Source organism: Salvelinus alpinus, chromosome 7, assembly GCF_045679555.1.
Source record: "Salvelinus alpinus chromosome 7, SLU_Salpinus.1, whole genome shotgun sequence".
Taxonomy (NCBI): domain Eukaryota; kingdom Metazoa; phylum Chordata; class Actinopteri; order Salmoniformes; family Salmonidae; genus Salvelinus; species Salvelinus alpinus.
The window spans coordinates 47347987-47360883 of NC_092092.1; the positions used below are offsets into that span (position 1 = coordinate 47347987).

Sequence of the window (12897 nt, forward strand, 5' to 3'; positions counted from 1 at the left end):
ACCTGTAGCACGCGCTCCAGCAGGTATATTTCACTGGTCACCCCCAAAGCCAACACTTCCTTTGGCCGCCTTTCCCTCCAGTTCTCTGCTGCCAATGACAGGAACGAATTGCAAAAATCACTGAAACTGGAGTCTTATATCTCCCTCTTTAACTTTAAGCATCAGCTGTCAGAGCAGCTTACCGATCACTGTACCTGTACACAGCCAATCTGTAAGTAGCACACCCAACTACCTCATCCCCATATTGTTACTTATCCTCTTGCTCTTTTGCACCCCAGTATCTCTACTTGCATATCATCATCTGCACTCCAGTGTTAATGCTAAATTGTAATTATTTAGCCTATTTATGGCCTATTCGCCTATTCATGGCCTATACATGTACATCGATTTTTATATTGTGTTATTGACTGTACGTTTGTTTATGTGTAACTCTGTGTTGTTGTTTTTGTCAAACTGCTTTGCTTTATCTTGGCCAGGTCGCAGTTGTAAATGAGAACTTGTTCTCAACTGGCCTACCTGGTTAAATAAAGGTGAAATAAATTAAAAAGAATAAAAAAAGAATAAAAAATTACACACATTATATTTTTCCACTAATTGGTCTTTCGTCCCATCAGATCAGCTCTTTTTCCATTAATTGGGCAAAAGATCAGAATTGGGTTGCCTGTGTAAACGCAGTCTTCATATGCGTATGATTTTAAGGCAATTCATGTCAAACTTTTGTTCACACCTTCTGTCTATACAGTTATGAATCCTGTACAGACCTCTAATCAGTTTACAAATACCACAAATAATCAATGGAGTTGAAACATACTTTGAACTAGGGCATGGAGCCAGCTAATGACTGTACATGATGTCCTGTCATCTATTGCCTTTATTGCTTATGATTATTTGTATGTGTTTTATTGTATGCACCACTCCACACAGAAGTTTGAGGGTGGGGGGCAATTAAGTTGTTTGGATATGAATGTCCATCTCTCCTTGGCCACATAGCCAACCATTATGACATCACCTGCTTCAGAATGCCGGTTCGCCAAATCAAGCTTCGTTCGCCATAGAAACCATCAATAACATTCTAAAATCCACAACATTCTAGAAACAGAATCAACATTCCCCCCATAAACACTTTCACCTTCTGAGAAGACAGGTCGTTTTGAGACAATCTGTGTAACTTTTTATTGCTAAAATGTCGCTGCATCTGTATAATGATGGCTACGAGTCTGACTCCAACTATCAGTCTGACCAGGGCTACGACTCAGGCTTTGAATCTGAATTGGAGTCAGAAGACGCGTTAGAAGAGTCCAGACAAGTGGGCCTCTTCATAGAGCCCACACCCTCCTCATCCTCAGATCCAGATCAGGTCCGTGAAGTCCCAGTGGCCAGGACCCATGCCCTGAGGGCTGAGGTGGACCAGGCAGTGGCCCTGCCCACAGCCCCTGTGGACCTGGAGGTCATGGTGGGTGAGCACAATGAGAGTCTCCAGAGCTCCAGCCCTGAGATCACCAGAGCACCTGTCTGTCTCATACTTGCCCCTCAGGTGGTTCCATCATGGGTCACCTGGTTTAGAAGCAGAGAGGCAGAACCAGAAAGCACTCACTCAGCCAGTTCTTTGAGTAAGGGTGAGTATCAAATTCCAAGTTTATTAGGAAAACATCATCACATAGAACGTTTTTGAAGACAAATGGTGTCTTTTAGTGTTTTACTGATTGTGTGTATTGTCTTTCATTTCGTAGATTATAATGGTTTAGACGTGAAGCATCAAGAGTCTCCCATAAGTAATCCAGAGGACCAGAGGGTCCCGCTCACCAAGAGAATGAGAGGATCAGAGGACTCTGACAGTTTCCTGATCCCTAGGTTGCCACCATGGGTCACATTTAAGAGGACCAGGGAGTCCGGCCCTTCTAGCAGCCCAGGCTGTTTCCAGCTAGAAGGCTCATCATGGAAGAAATGGAAGAGGTAGTCTATCTTTTGATCTCTTTATTTTTTTATCTTGTGTTTTTTTATTTTATATAAACAGTACCAGTCAAATGTTTGGACACACCTACTCATTCAAGGGGTTTTCTTCATTGTTCTATTTTCTACATTGTAGAAAAACTATCAAAACTATGAAATAGCACATATGGAATCATGTAGTAACCAAGAAAGTGTTAAACAAATAAAAATATATTTAATATTTTAGATTCTTCAAAGTAGCCACCCTTTGCCTTGGTGACAGCTTTGCACACTCTTGGCATTCACTCAACGAGCTTCACCTAGAAAGATTTTCCAACAGTCTTGAAGGAGTTCCCACATATGCTGAGCACTTGTTGGCTGCTTTTCCTTCACTCTGCGGTCCAACTCATCCCAAACCATCTCAATTGGGTTGAGGTCGGGTGATTGTGGAGGCCAGGTCATCTGATGCAGCACTCCATCATTCGCCTTCTTGGTCAAATAGCCCTTACACAGCCTGGAGGTGTGTTTCAGATCATTGTCCTGTTGAAAAACAAATGATAGTCCCACTAAGCGCGAACCAGATGGGATGGCGTATATCGCTGCAGAATGGTGTGGTAGCCATGCTGGTTAAGTATGCCTTGAATTCTAAATAAATCACTGACAGTGTCACCAGCAAAGCACTTCATACTTCACGGTAGGAACTACACATGTTGAGATCATCCGTTCACCTACTCTGCATCTCACAAAGGCACGTCGGTTGGAACCAAAAATGTTGGACTCATCAGACCAAAGGACAGGTTTCCACCGGTCTAATGTCCATATTGCTCATTCCATTGCTAATTTCTTGGCCCAAGCTGTCATGGTTCCACCGGGGCCCTAGAGAATTTCTTTGTTACTCAGGTGTTGCTTATCATTTCATTTCAGCACCTGGGTCCAACCCCACCTCATCACAGCATGTTTCTGCCACAACATTGACCCAGCAGAGATCAACCAGATTAGAGGTCATAACCTATCAAGGAGCACTGTTGGGAAGACGGCAAGAACACATCTACGAGACCCTCCGGGCACTCACCGATTCATTCCGTCCACGGCACGCCCCCAATTCAGGAGGAGCCAATGCCCAAGTCTCATCGCCCAGTGCTACAGGCGTCGCCGTAGTTCCTCCAGGGAACCTGCACCAGGAACCCAAGATCCCAACCCCCGAGCGGTATGACGGCCACCCGGGAGGATGCAAGGGGTTCCTCACTCAGTGCTCTCTGGTGTTCGAGCTACAGTCCTCCTCGTTCCAAACTGATCCGGCCATGATTGCCTACATCATCTCTCTGCTCTCGAGCACGGCCCTGGCGTGGGCAACAGCTTTGTGGGAACAGCAGCCACCATCCTGCAGCTACATATTAGCCTTTACTGCCGAGCTGCGTCAAGTCTTTGACCACCCAGTAGATGGACGAGAAGCAGCAAGGCGACTGTTCAGACTCTGCCAAGGGGCCCGATCTCCATTCAAGAAGCCAAGAGGTTGAACGCTCGCCAGGCTAGGTGGGCTCTGTTTTTTAACCAGTTCGATTTCACACTAGCCTATCGCCCGGGATCCAAGAATCATAAAGCAGACGCCCTGTCCCGCCAACACGATGTCTCTAATGAGGAGAGGGACCCCGATAACCTGACCCTGGCGGGGGACACACTAACAGACTTTACATTCCGCGATCAACCTGGTCCCGACTACTACAATGGGGACACTCCTCTAAATTAACTGGGCATCCAGGGGTTAATCGGACACTGGAGTTCCTGAGGTGAAAATTCTGGTGGCCCAACATGATTGAGGATGTGAGATCCTTTGCAGCCTTTTCCATCTGTGCCCAAAGCAAGTCTTCACATCAGCAACCAGCCGGGTTGCTCCAACCTCTACCCATCCCCAGCCGCTCCTGGTCTCATCTGTTGGTAGACTTTATCATTGGCCTACCTCCATCTCAGGGGCTTACCACTATCCTGATGGTCGTCAATCAGTTCTCCAAGGCAGCCCATTTCATCATCTTACCCAAGTTGCCATCAGCGAAAGAGACCGCTGATCATATGATTAACCATGTCTTTCGACTACACAGACTTCCCCAGGATATTGTCTCAGGTCGGGGGCCCCATTTAGTCGCACGGTATTGGAAGGCCTTCTGCTCTCTGTTGGGGGCATCAGTGAATCTCTCCCCGGGGTTCACCCACAGTCAAACTGAGTGGGCCAACCAGGAGCTCGGGAAGTTCTTTCGCTGCTTCGTCTCCACTCAGGCCAGCAACTAGAGCAGGTTCCTTGTCTGGACAGAGTATGCTCATAACCCCCCCCGAACAAGAAGCTGAAGAGGGGGTACCATCAGCCGAGGCGTTCCTTCGATGATGTCGTCGCACCTGGATCAGAGCGCGATCCTCCCTGCTCCACTCCTCTGCCCGACATCATCAGGCAAACTGGCATGAAGACCTTTTCGGCTCCTCCGACCAGGTCAACGGGTGTGGCTGTCCACCCGTGATCTTCCCTTAAACGTGGATTCGCAGAAGCTCGCTCCTCGCTACATAGGACCCTTCAAAATCCTGAGTCGCATCAACTTGGTTACCTATCGTCTCCAGCTTCCCAGGTCCATGAGGGTCTGTCCGTCCTTCCATCTCAAGCTGGGAATGACTAATCTTCTCCTCTCACACCTGCTCCTCCGCCACCTCGACTTGTAGATGGCCCCCCGGCCTACACTGTCCGGCGTCTGTTGGAGGCTCGCCGGGTCCAGCGGACCCTGCAGTACCTGGTGGACTGGGAGGGCTACGGTCCCGAGGAGCAGGCGTGGGTGCCGTCCCGGGACATCCTGGATCCGGGTCTGGTGATTACGTGGAGGTCGTCAGGGCTCCGCGGCTGGAGCCACTCCTAGAGGGGGCGGGTGTACTGTCATGATTCCTCCTGGGTGCAGAGACCGCCCTAGATACTTCGCTACTCAGGTGTTGCTTATCATTTCATTATGATTTCCCTTTTAAAAGAGGTGTGTTTTCTGTCCTTGTTTACAGAAGCTTGATTTTGGTTGCCCTGTGTGTTTGTCGCCTGAGTAAGTTTCTAGTCCTAGTGTTTGTTGTTTTTTCAGTATTAATGTGATCCTTCTGTTACCTTATTTTTTTTCAGTAAAGTATGTACGTTATCCTAAACCATTGATTCCTTGTCTGGTCCATTTGCTGCACCTGGGTCCAACCCCACCTCATCACACAAGCAAGTCTCTTTATTATTGGTGTCCTTTAGTAGTGGTTTCTTTGCAGCAATTCGACCATGAAGGCCTCCTCTGAACAGTTGATGTTGATGTGTCTGTTACTTGAACTGTGACGCATTTATTTGGGCTGCAATTTCTCAGGCTGGTAACTCTAATGAACTTATCATCTGCAGCAGAGGTAACTTTGGGTCTTCCTTTCCTGTGGCGGTCCTCATGAGAGCCAGTTCCATCATAGCGCTTGATGGTTTTTGCGACTGCACTTGAAGAAACTTTCAAAGTTCTTGACATTTTCTGGATTGACTGACCTTCATGTCTTAAAGTAATGATGGGCTGTCATTTCTCTTTATATTTGAGCTGTTCTTGCCATAATATGGACTTGGTCATTTATCAAATAGGGCTATCTTCTGTATACCACCCTTACCTTGTCACAACACAACTGATTGGCTCAAATGCGTTAAGAAGGAAATAAATCCCACAAATTAACTTTTAATTGAAATGCATTCCAGGTGACTACCTCATGAAGCTGGTTGAGAGAATGCCAAGCGTGTGCAAAGCTGTCATCAAGGCAAAGGGTGGCTATTTTGAAGAATCTCAAATCTCAAATATATTTTTATTTGTTTAACACTTTTTTGGGTTACATGAATCCATATGTGTTATTTCATAGTTTTGATGTCTTCACTATTCTACAATGTAGAAAATAGTAAAAATAAAGAAACCCTTGAATGAGTAGGTGTGTCCACTTTCGACTGGTACTGTATATCTTTTTTTGTGTCCTAGGGAGACTTGAAAGGTACTTAAAATCAAATGTATTATTAGGTCAGTTGAGGAGAGTGACATTGCCATTGTCCCAAATGTGACAAGGCCCAAGTATAGGAGAACATGGGAATCAAACCTTTGTCCAGGACGTTCTGAGTCCGAGGGAACCAATCAGAAGAGACAGAGGGTCTGATGAGGACACTGACTCAACTCAACTGATGTCAACCAATCTCAACTGACCTTTAATTGCATTTTGTATCAGTTATAAAATAAATGTACTGTTTTTTTCTATATTAATAGAAAATAAAAATGTTTTAGATCTGCGATCTGATTTGTCCTTATCTGTCTTATCTGTCTTACTTAAGATTTCAAAACATATATAAACAACATGTAAAGTGTTGGTCTCATGTTTCAAGACCTGAAAGAAAAAATCCCAGAAATGTTCCATATGCACAAAAAGCTTATTTTTCTTCAATTCTGTGCAAAAATGTGTTTACATCCCTGTTATTGAGCATTTCTCCTTTGCCAAGATTATCCATCCACCTGACAGGTGTGGCATATCAAGAAGCTGATTAAACAACATGATCGTAACACAGGTACACCTTGTGCTGGGGACAATAAAAGGCCACTCTAAAATGTGCCGTTTTTTCACAGCCATTGAGTGGGACAACATTACACAGGCCACAATCAACAGCCTGATAAAGTCGATGCGAAGGAGATGTGTTGCGCTGCATGAGGCAAATGGTGGTCACACCAGATACTGACTGGTCTTCTGATCCACGCCCCTACCTTTTCTTTTAAGGTATATGTGACCAACAGATGCATATTTGTATTCCCAGTCATATGACATCCATAGATTAGGGCCTAATACATTTATTTCAATCGACTGATTTCCTCATATTAACTCAGTAAAATCTTTGAAATTGTTGCATGTTGCGTTTATATTTCTGTACAGTGTAAACAACACCAAATTGTACCTAATAAATGTATCTTTATACTTGAGCTGTTCTTGCCATAATATGGAATGCATTCCAGGTGACGACGATCTGCCCATCTCTGCCAATTCACGAAAATGGTTCGCTCCTACAGACAAATCATATTCAAATCAAATCAAGCTTTATTTATACAGCACATTTTAGACTTGGAATGCAACGCCATGTGCTTTACAGGAAAAAACAAAAAAACAATGAAAATAAAAGCTGAAATATTGACTACACAAAAAACACAAAATAAAAAACTAAAGAATGACAAACTGAACAACTAAAAAGCACTCTAAGGAAAAGCAAAGCTAGAAATGTGTTTTAAGATAAACATTTTAAATATGTCCACAGTTTCAGCCCCCCTCAGGTTCTCTGGCAGGCTATTCCAGAGGCTGGGGGCATAATAACTAAAGGTTGCCTCTCCATGCCTCTTGGTCCTAGGCTTTGGGACAGTTAAAAGGCCAGCGCCAGAGGACCTGAGTGAGTCACGTGGCCGTGGCTTGCTATATAAAGCAGGCAGACAAGCATCAAGGCATTCAGTTACTGTTCGATTAAACGTTAGAATGGGCAAAACCAGTGACCTAAGCGACTTTGAGTGTGGTATGATCGTCGGTGCCAGGTGCACCGGTTCCAGTATCTCAGAAACGGCCGTCCTCGTAGTCTTTTAACGAAAGAGAGTGTCTAGGGTTTACCGAGAATGGTGCGACAAACAAAAAACATAAAGTCAGGGGCAGTCCTGTGGGCGAAAACAGCTCTTTGACAAGAGGTCGAAGGAGAATGGCAAGAATTGTGCAAGCTAACAGGCGGGCCACAAACAGGCAAATAACGGCAACAGTGGTGTGCAGAACGGCATCTCGGAACGCACAACTGGTCGGTTCTTGTCACGGATGGTCTATTGCAACTCCTATCAGCCAAAAAAAGAAGAAGCGGCTCCAGTGGGCACGCGATCACCAACGCTGGACAATTGAGGAGTGGAAAAACATTTCCTGGTCCAACGAATCTCGGTTCCTGTTGCGTCATGCTGATGATGGCAGAGTCAGGATTTGGCCAAAGCAAAACAGGCAAACTGCCTGGTGGCGGTGGTATAATGGTGTAGGGAATGTTTTCTTGGCACACGTTAGGTCCCTTGATATCAATTGAGCAACATTTCCATGACCTGAAGAATTCAGGCTGTTCTGGAGGAACTAGATGGGTGTACCTAATAAATAAACATTTTCAGATAATTGACAAAAATTGAATCCTTGTATAAGCACAGCAATAACATATAAATGCCAGCAGGTGGCAGTACAAGTCCTTACAGCAAAACCACTACCTGTTCCACCATCATTATAGGAATAGTGTACAGGGCCTACAACTGAATACAGTAACTGACCAACATAATCTGCTTATGTCCCCCCCCCTCCTCTGGGAAAGTTAACTCATTTAATATGAAAAATACATACTTGAAATGGTTGAAGGTGATATGCTGTGGCTCACTCAACTGAAATGATTTGAGATCTAGGCTTTACACTCTGTCATGTAACCTTTCAGGCAGTAAACATTCTGTAAAGTACATGCTAAACACATTACTGCATATTGTGAATAACTTACACATCTAAAAGAGTCACTTCCGTACTTAAAACAGTCCATACTGTGGCTCTGTGTGTTGTGCTTCTAGTGTTAATTAGCTCCAGGAACATCAAGGGGAACCTTGTCCATATATTACGTTTTAATTTCCATGATTCCTTCTATCCCTCCTGAATAGTAACCCTAGTTTCTAAAATGGTCCGAATTGCTAGGTCAGGGGTTCCCAAACTTTCTTGGCCCACGACCCCATTTTGAAATTAGAAAATTATTGCGACGTAAAATTATTATTATTTTTTATTTCCCCAAAATATTTTACCCCCTTTTTTGATCATGTCTCATCGCTGCAACTCCCCAACGGGCTCGGGAGGCGAAGGTCTAGTCATGCGTCCTCTGTTAAACATGACCCGCCTTTACTGCCCTTCTTTACACCCGCCCGCTTAACGCGGAAGCCAGCCGCACCAATGTGTCGGAGTAAACACAGTTCAACTGACGACAGCCTGCAGGCGCCCGGCACGCCACAAGGAGTCGCTATAGCATGATGAGCCAAGTAAAGCCCCCCTGGCCAAACCCTCCCCTAACCCGGACAATGCTGGGCCAATTGTGTGCCGCCCAATGGGACTCCCGATCACAGCCGGATCAAACCTGGGTCTGTAGTGATGCCTCTATCGCTGCGATGCAGTGCCTTAGAAGGCTGTGCCACTCGGGAGGCCCCCTAATGTTTACTTTTAATGTGGGGATATGGCAGTCAATTGCAAATTATTCTGACATAATGTCTCTTCTGGGTGTGCTTGATGCATGGCGTGTCAGAGCTTCTCAAAGTCAAGGGGCGTGGTCGACAGTGCGCACCTCATCTCTGCTGTCACATCCAACCTGGGTCGATATTTGGTTTTAGTGCCGATGAGAGCACCGAATCCAGCTTCACACAGATATGTGATGGCAAAGGGTAGCCTACCATGAGTTTCATGGTGCTTTCAAGACAACTGGGACCTCTGAAAAATACGAGGTCAAATCATGACGTCAGTGATCTTCAGGTTGGAATGTCAGAGCTCTAGAAAGAGGCCCGAGTTCCCGAGTTGGAATTCCGAGTTTAATGACCATTCAAAACAATTTTTCCCAGTTGGAGCTTGTTTTTTCCCCAGTTTCCAGTTGTCTTGAACATACTGAAGTCAGAAGTCAGAGATTTCCGAGTCCCCAGTTGTTTTGAACGCAACATTAATGCTCAGAGGGCGACGGCAGGGTATTCCCTTTGAGTCAGGAACCAAAACCCCTCCGTAGTGACCCGTGAACGTATTGTCTGTAGCATTAGGTCACATGACAGCTCGATCAGCTGTTCGATTTCACTTACCGGCATGTCACCTGAGCCAGGATCACAGTCAAACGGATTGGGAAGTAGGTCCCAAAGTGTTCTTCCAAGCGTTGGAGGTGAGCAGTCATCACTCGTGTGGGACACTTACTGATGCTGTTTCCTGTTATTTTATTTGACATCCATTGTGAATGACAACAGTTCCTCTCTCAATGCAAAAAATCTTTCCAACACTCCCCCTCGATACCCAGCAAGCCTCGGTGTGAAATAGAAGATTGTCATGATCAGATCCCATATCTCCACATAGTTTTGTGAACAGGCGCGAGCGCAGTGGATGTGGTTTGATGTAGTTTAAAATCAAAGTTACCTGCATCTCTGATATCTGTGGCTCAGCTCTTTTTCGGCCAGTTGCTCTCGGCCGAAACAATGCGCCTATATGGCTGAGGGAGACACATTCATAACTAGAGTGAAGAGGCTTTCCCGCCGTCCCGCCAAAGACGGAGCCCCATCTGTGCAAAAGCCCACCATTCAATCCCATACGGAATCTGTTTTTCATCAATATAGCCACGCTGCACACTGAACATCCCAAAGCCGTTTCATGCTTGGGAATCACGAGACAGAACAATATGTCCTCAGGAATAGCATCCCCTGACATCTATAGTGAACAAAAGTCAACGCGTGGGCATCTCGGCCCTCACAGCTAACGTCCATTTGGAGAGTTGTCTGAGTCGATCAGTCAGAGTTTCCTCTTGAGGCTAGCAATAGCATAAATTCTTCGTTTAACAGTGTTATCTGACAAAGATATTGATGTGAGTTTCTGTGCCTCTGCCTCCCCACACATTGTTTTCACCATATCAGTTGCGGCCGGTAATATCAAAGTCTCTGCAATAGCGTGTGGTTTCATAGCGAAGCGAGCCTAGCCATTCACTGTGGGAATTATTCAAGTGCAACTGAGCCAGAAATTATATAATTCTTTTCAGGATTTTGGAAATGATCCGCGACCCCATGTTCATATCAGGCGACCCCACAGGGGGTCGCGACCCCTAGTTTGGGAACCGCCCTGCTAGGTACGGTAGTGAGAGAGGGGCTTATAAGTAAAGGATTTGAGAAAAGACGGTGGAAGTGTCTATGGAGGTTGAGGTACGCAACCAGCAGTATGTGCTTTTGGGCAAAATGTTAACATTGGTTATGTCCCAAATGGCACTCTATTCCCTATATACTGTAGTGCAAAGTAGTGCACTGTATAGAGAATAGGGTGCATTTGGGATGCCTGGTCAAAGTGCAGTACACAAACAATATTGTACTGCATTTGTCATCTATAGAAATATGAAATGTTTTTAAATAGTTAGCAAGCAGTTAAATAAAGAGATAGGATGACTCACTATAAGAATGAGTCAGAATGTCTGTTTTCCTATGGGGTTTTGAATGTTTTGATCAATTGAGATGGAGTGTGTGCATTTGGAGTGTGTGCTTTATGTCTGTGTTAGGAAAATGAGGTAAATTATTATTAGCATGGATTCCGATCTATTTTGAGTCACTCATGAGTCATTCATCCCAGATGTGTGTGTCTGTGTGTGTGGGGAGGGGGGGGGGGGGGGAGTACTATGTACTGTACAGTGTGTTTGTGTGTGTGCATGTGTCTTCTGTGTGTGTGTGTATGAACAGTGTCAGCCTCGCAGGGGCATCGTGGAGATAAAGTGGAGAGACGTGACCTGGGTAGGTGAATATAATGAGCGTTGCCATTCATGCTCACTCCATCACTCTCCCGCTTATGCTAACGGAATGTTAGCTCTAACGCTTGAGTGTTTACCACCGATGAGAGATACCCAGCTGTCTCTCTGCTCTGTCTCTCAGGCTGCTGTTCATTCATACTGCACCCTGGGACTGGAGCTGGTCTCACAGTGTGTGAGAGTGCTCTGTGTGCTCAATGTGTGTGTGTGTGTGTGCGTGCTCAGTGTGTGCTCATCATGCATTGAAATTATGAATCATCATGTGTATGTCATTGGCAGCTGTATCAGAAAGCATGCAGCCCTAACTGAGATTGCCCGTTTGTGTGTGGTATGTGTGCCTAGTCCTGAGGTTTTGTGCTGATGCTCATATAGATACAAGCTCTTGGGAGAGCAAAATGGAAATCATTATGGTGGCTATTGGCTGACATGTATGTTGCATGGACATGATGCTACTTAAGCTAGGCAGTAGGCACTGAGGCAGGCGGATCAAGGGAGATTCAAAATGGCTACCAGACGACAAAGGCCTTTTGTGCAACTATCTCCCTCTCCCTCATTCTCTCACTTTAATGTCCCATCTCCCATAATTTTTTCTCTCTCTCTCTTTCTGTACCTAACCCATTCATTCTTTCATTCTAATTATTTCTCTCTCCCTCTCTCCCTCTGTGTCAGCATTGTCCAGCAAGGTCAGCGGAATCTCTACCGAACAAAGGGGCTTGGAAGATGGCAGGAACTGTGGAAGAGAATGTACCCTGATCTAGTGACTACATTCTGATCTGAAACCGTAGCTCTCACCTGAGCAGGGAAACTGTCAACAGACTACAGCGTGTGCTACCCCCATTCAACGAGTCAACAAAACAAAATGTTTCAGTCGGAACGAGAAAAACAGCGACTCATCTTGCGATAGTATAGCAACTTGACGAAATACGCTGTATGAAATGAAGACCTACAAGAGCAACAAAGTCAATGAGACATGATATCATAACTCGATAACAAGTCATGATAACTGTAAACACAGTGTATCACAAACTGTTGGCCTATAGCAAATAATATAGGCCAGTACTGCAGTGTAGCATTACACGGTCTAGTGGCTCCATGGCTTTGCTTGGGCTAACAATGGCCTGTATTCAGCTGTGTTGTGCTAGGACAGGACAGTGCTTTCCCAGTCCTCCTCGCTTTCACTCTCTCCAGTCTCTAGAGAGCCCCGTTTCTGTTTTCTATGAATGACAGGAGGGGGGGTCAACACTCTATTCAGGGTATGCAGGACTATTACAGCCCTGCTCCAACACACCCGATTCAGCCAAACAAGATACGAAAGATACTGACGAGTAGCTGATCAACAGAATCAGGTGTATTAGAGCAGGGCTGGAGCAAAAGACTGCATACCCGGTAGCTTTACAGGAGGAGGGTTGGCC

At 45.4% G+C, this 12897-nt stretch overlaps 1 protein-coding gene across 16 annotated transcripts in view; it reads right to left on the reverse strand.

Moving 5' to 3' along the window:
• The window catches only part of LOC139581102 (prominin-1-A-like), a 113924-nt gene that overhangs the window by 37827 nt on the left and 63200 nt on the right, over positions 1-12897 (reverse strand). The gene's annotated exons all lie outside the window — the stretch shown is intronic.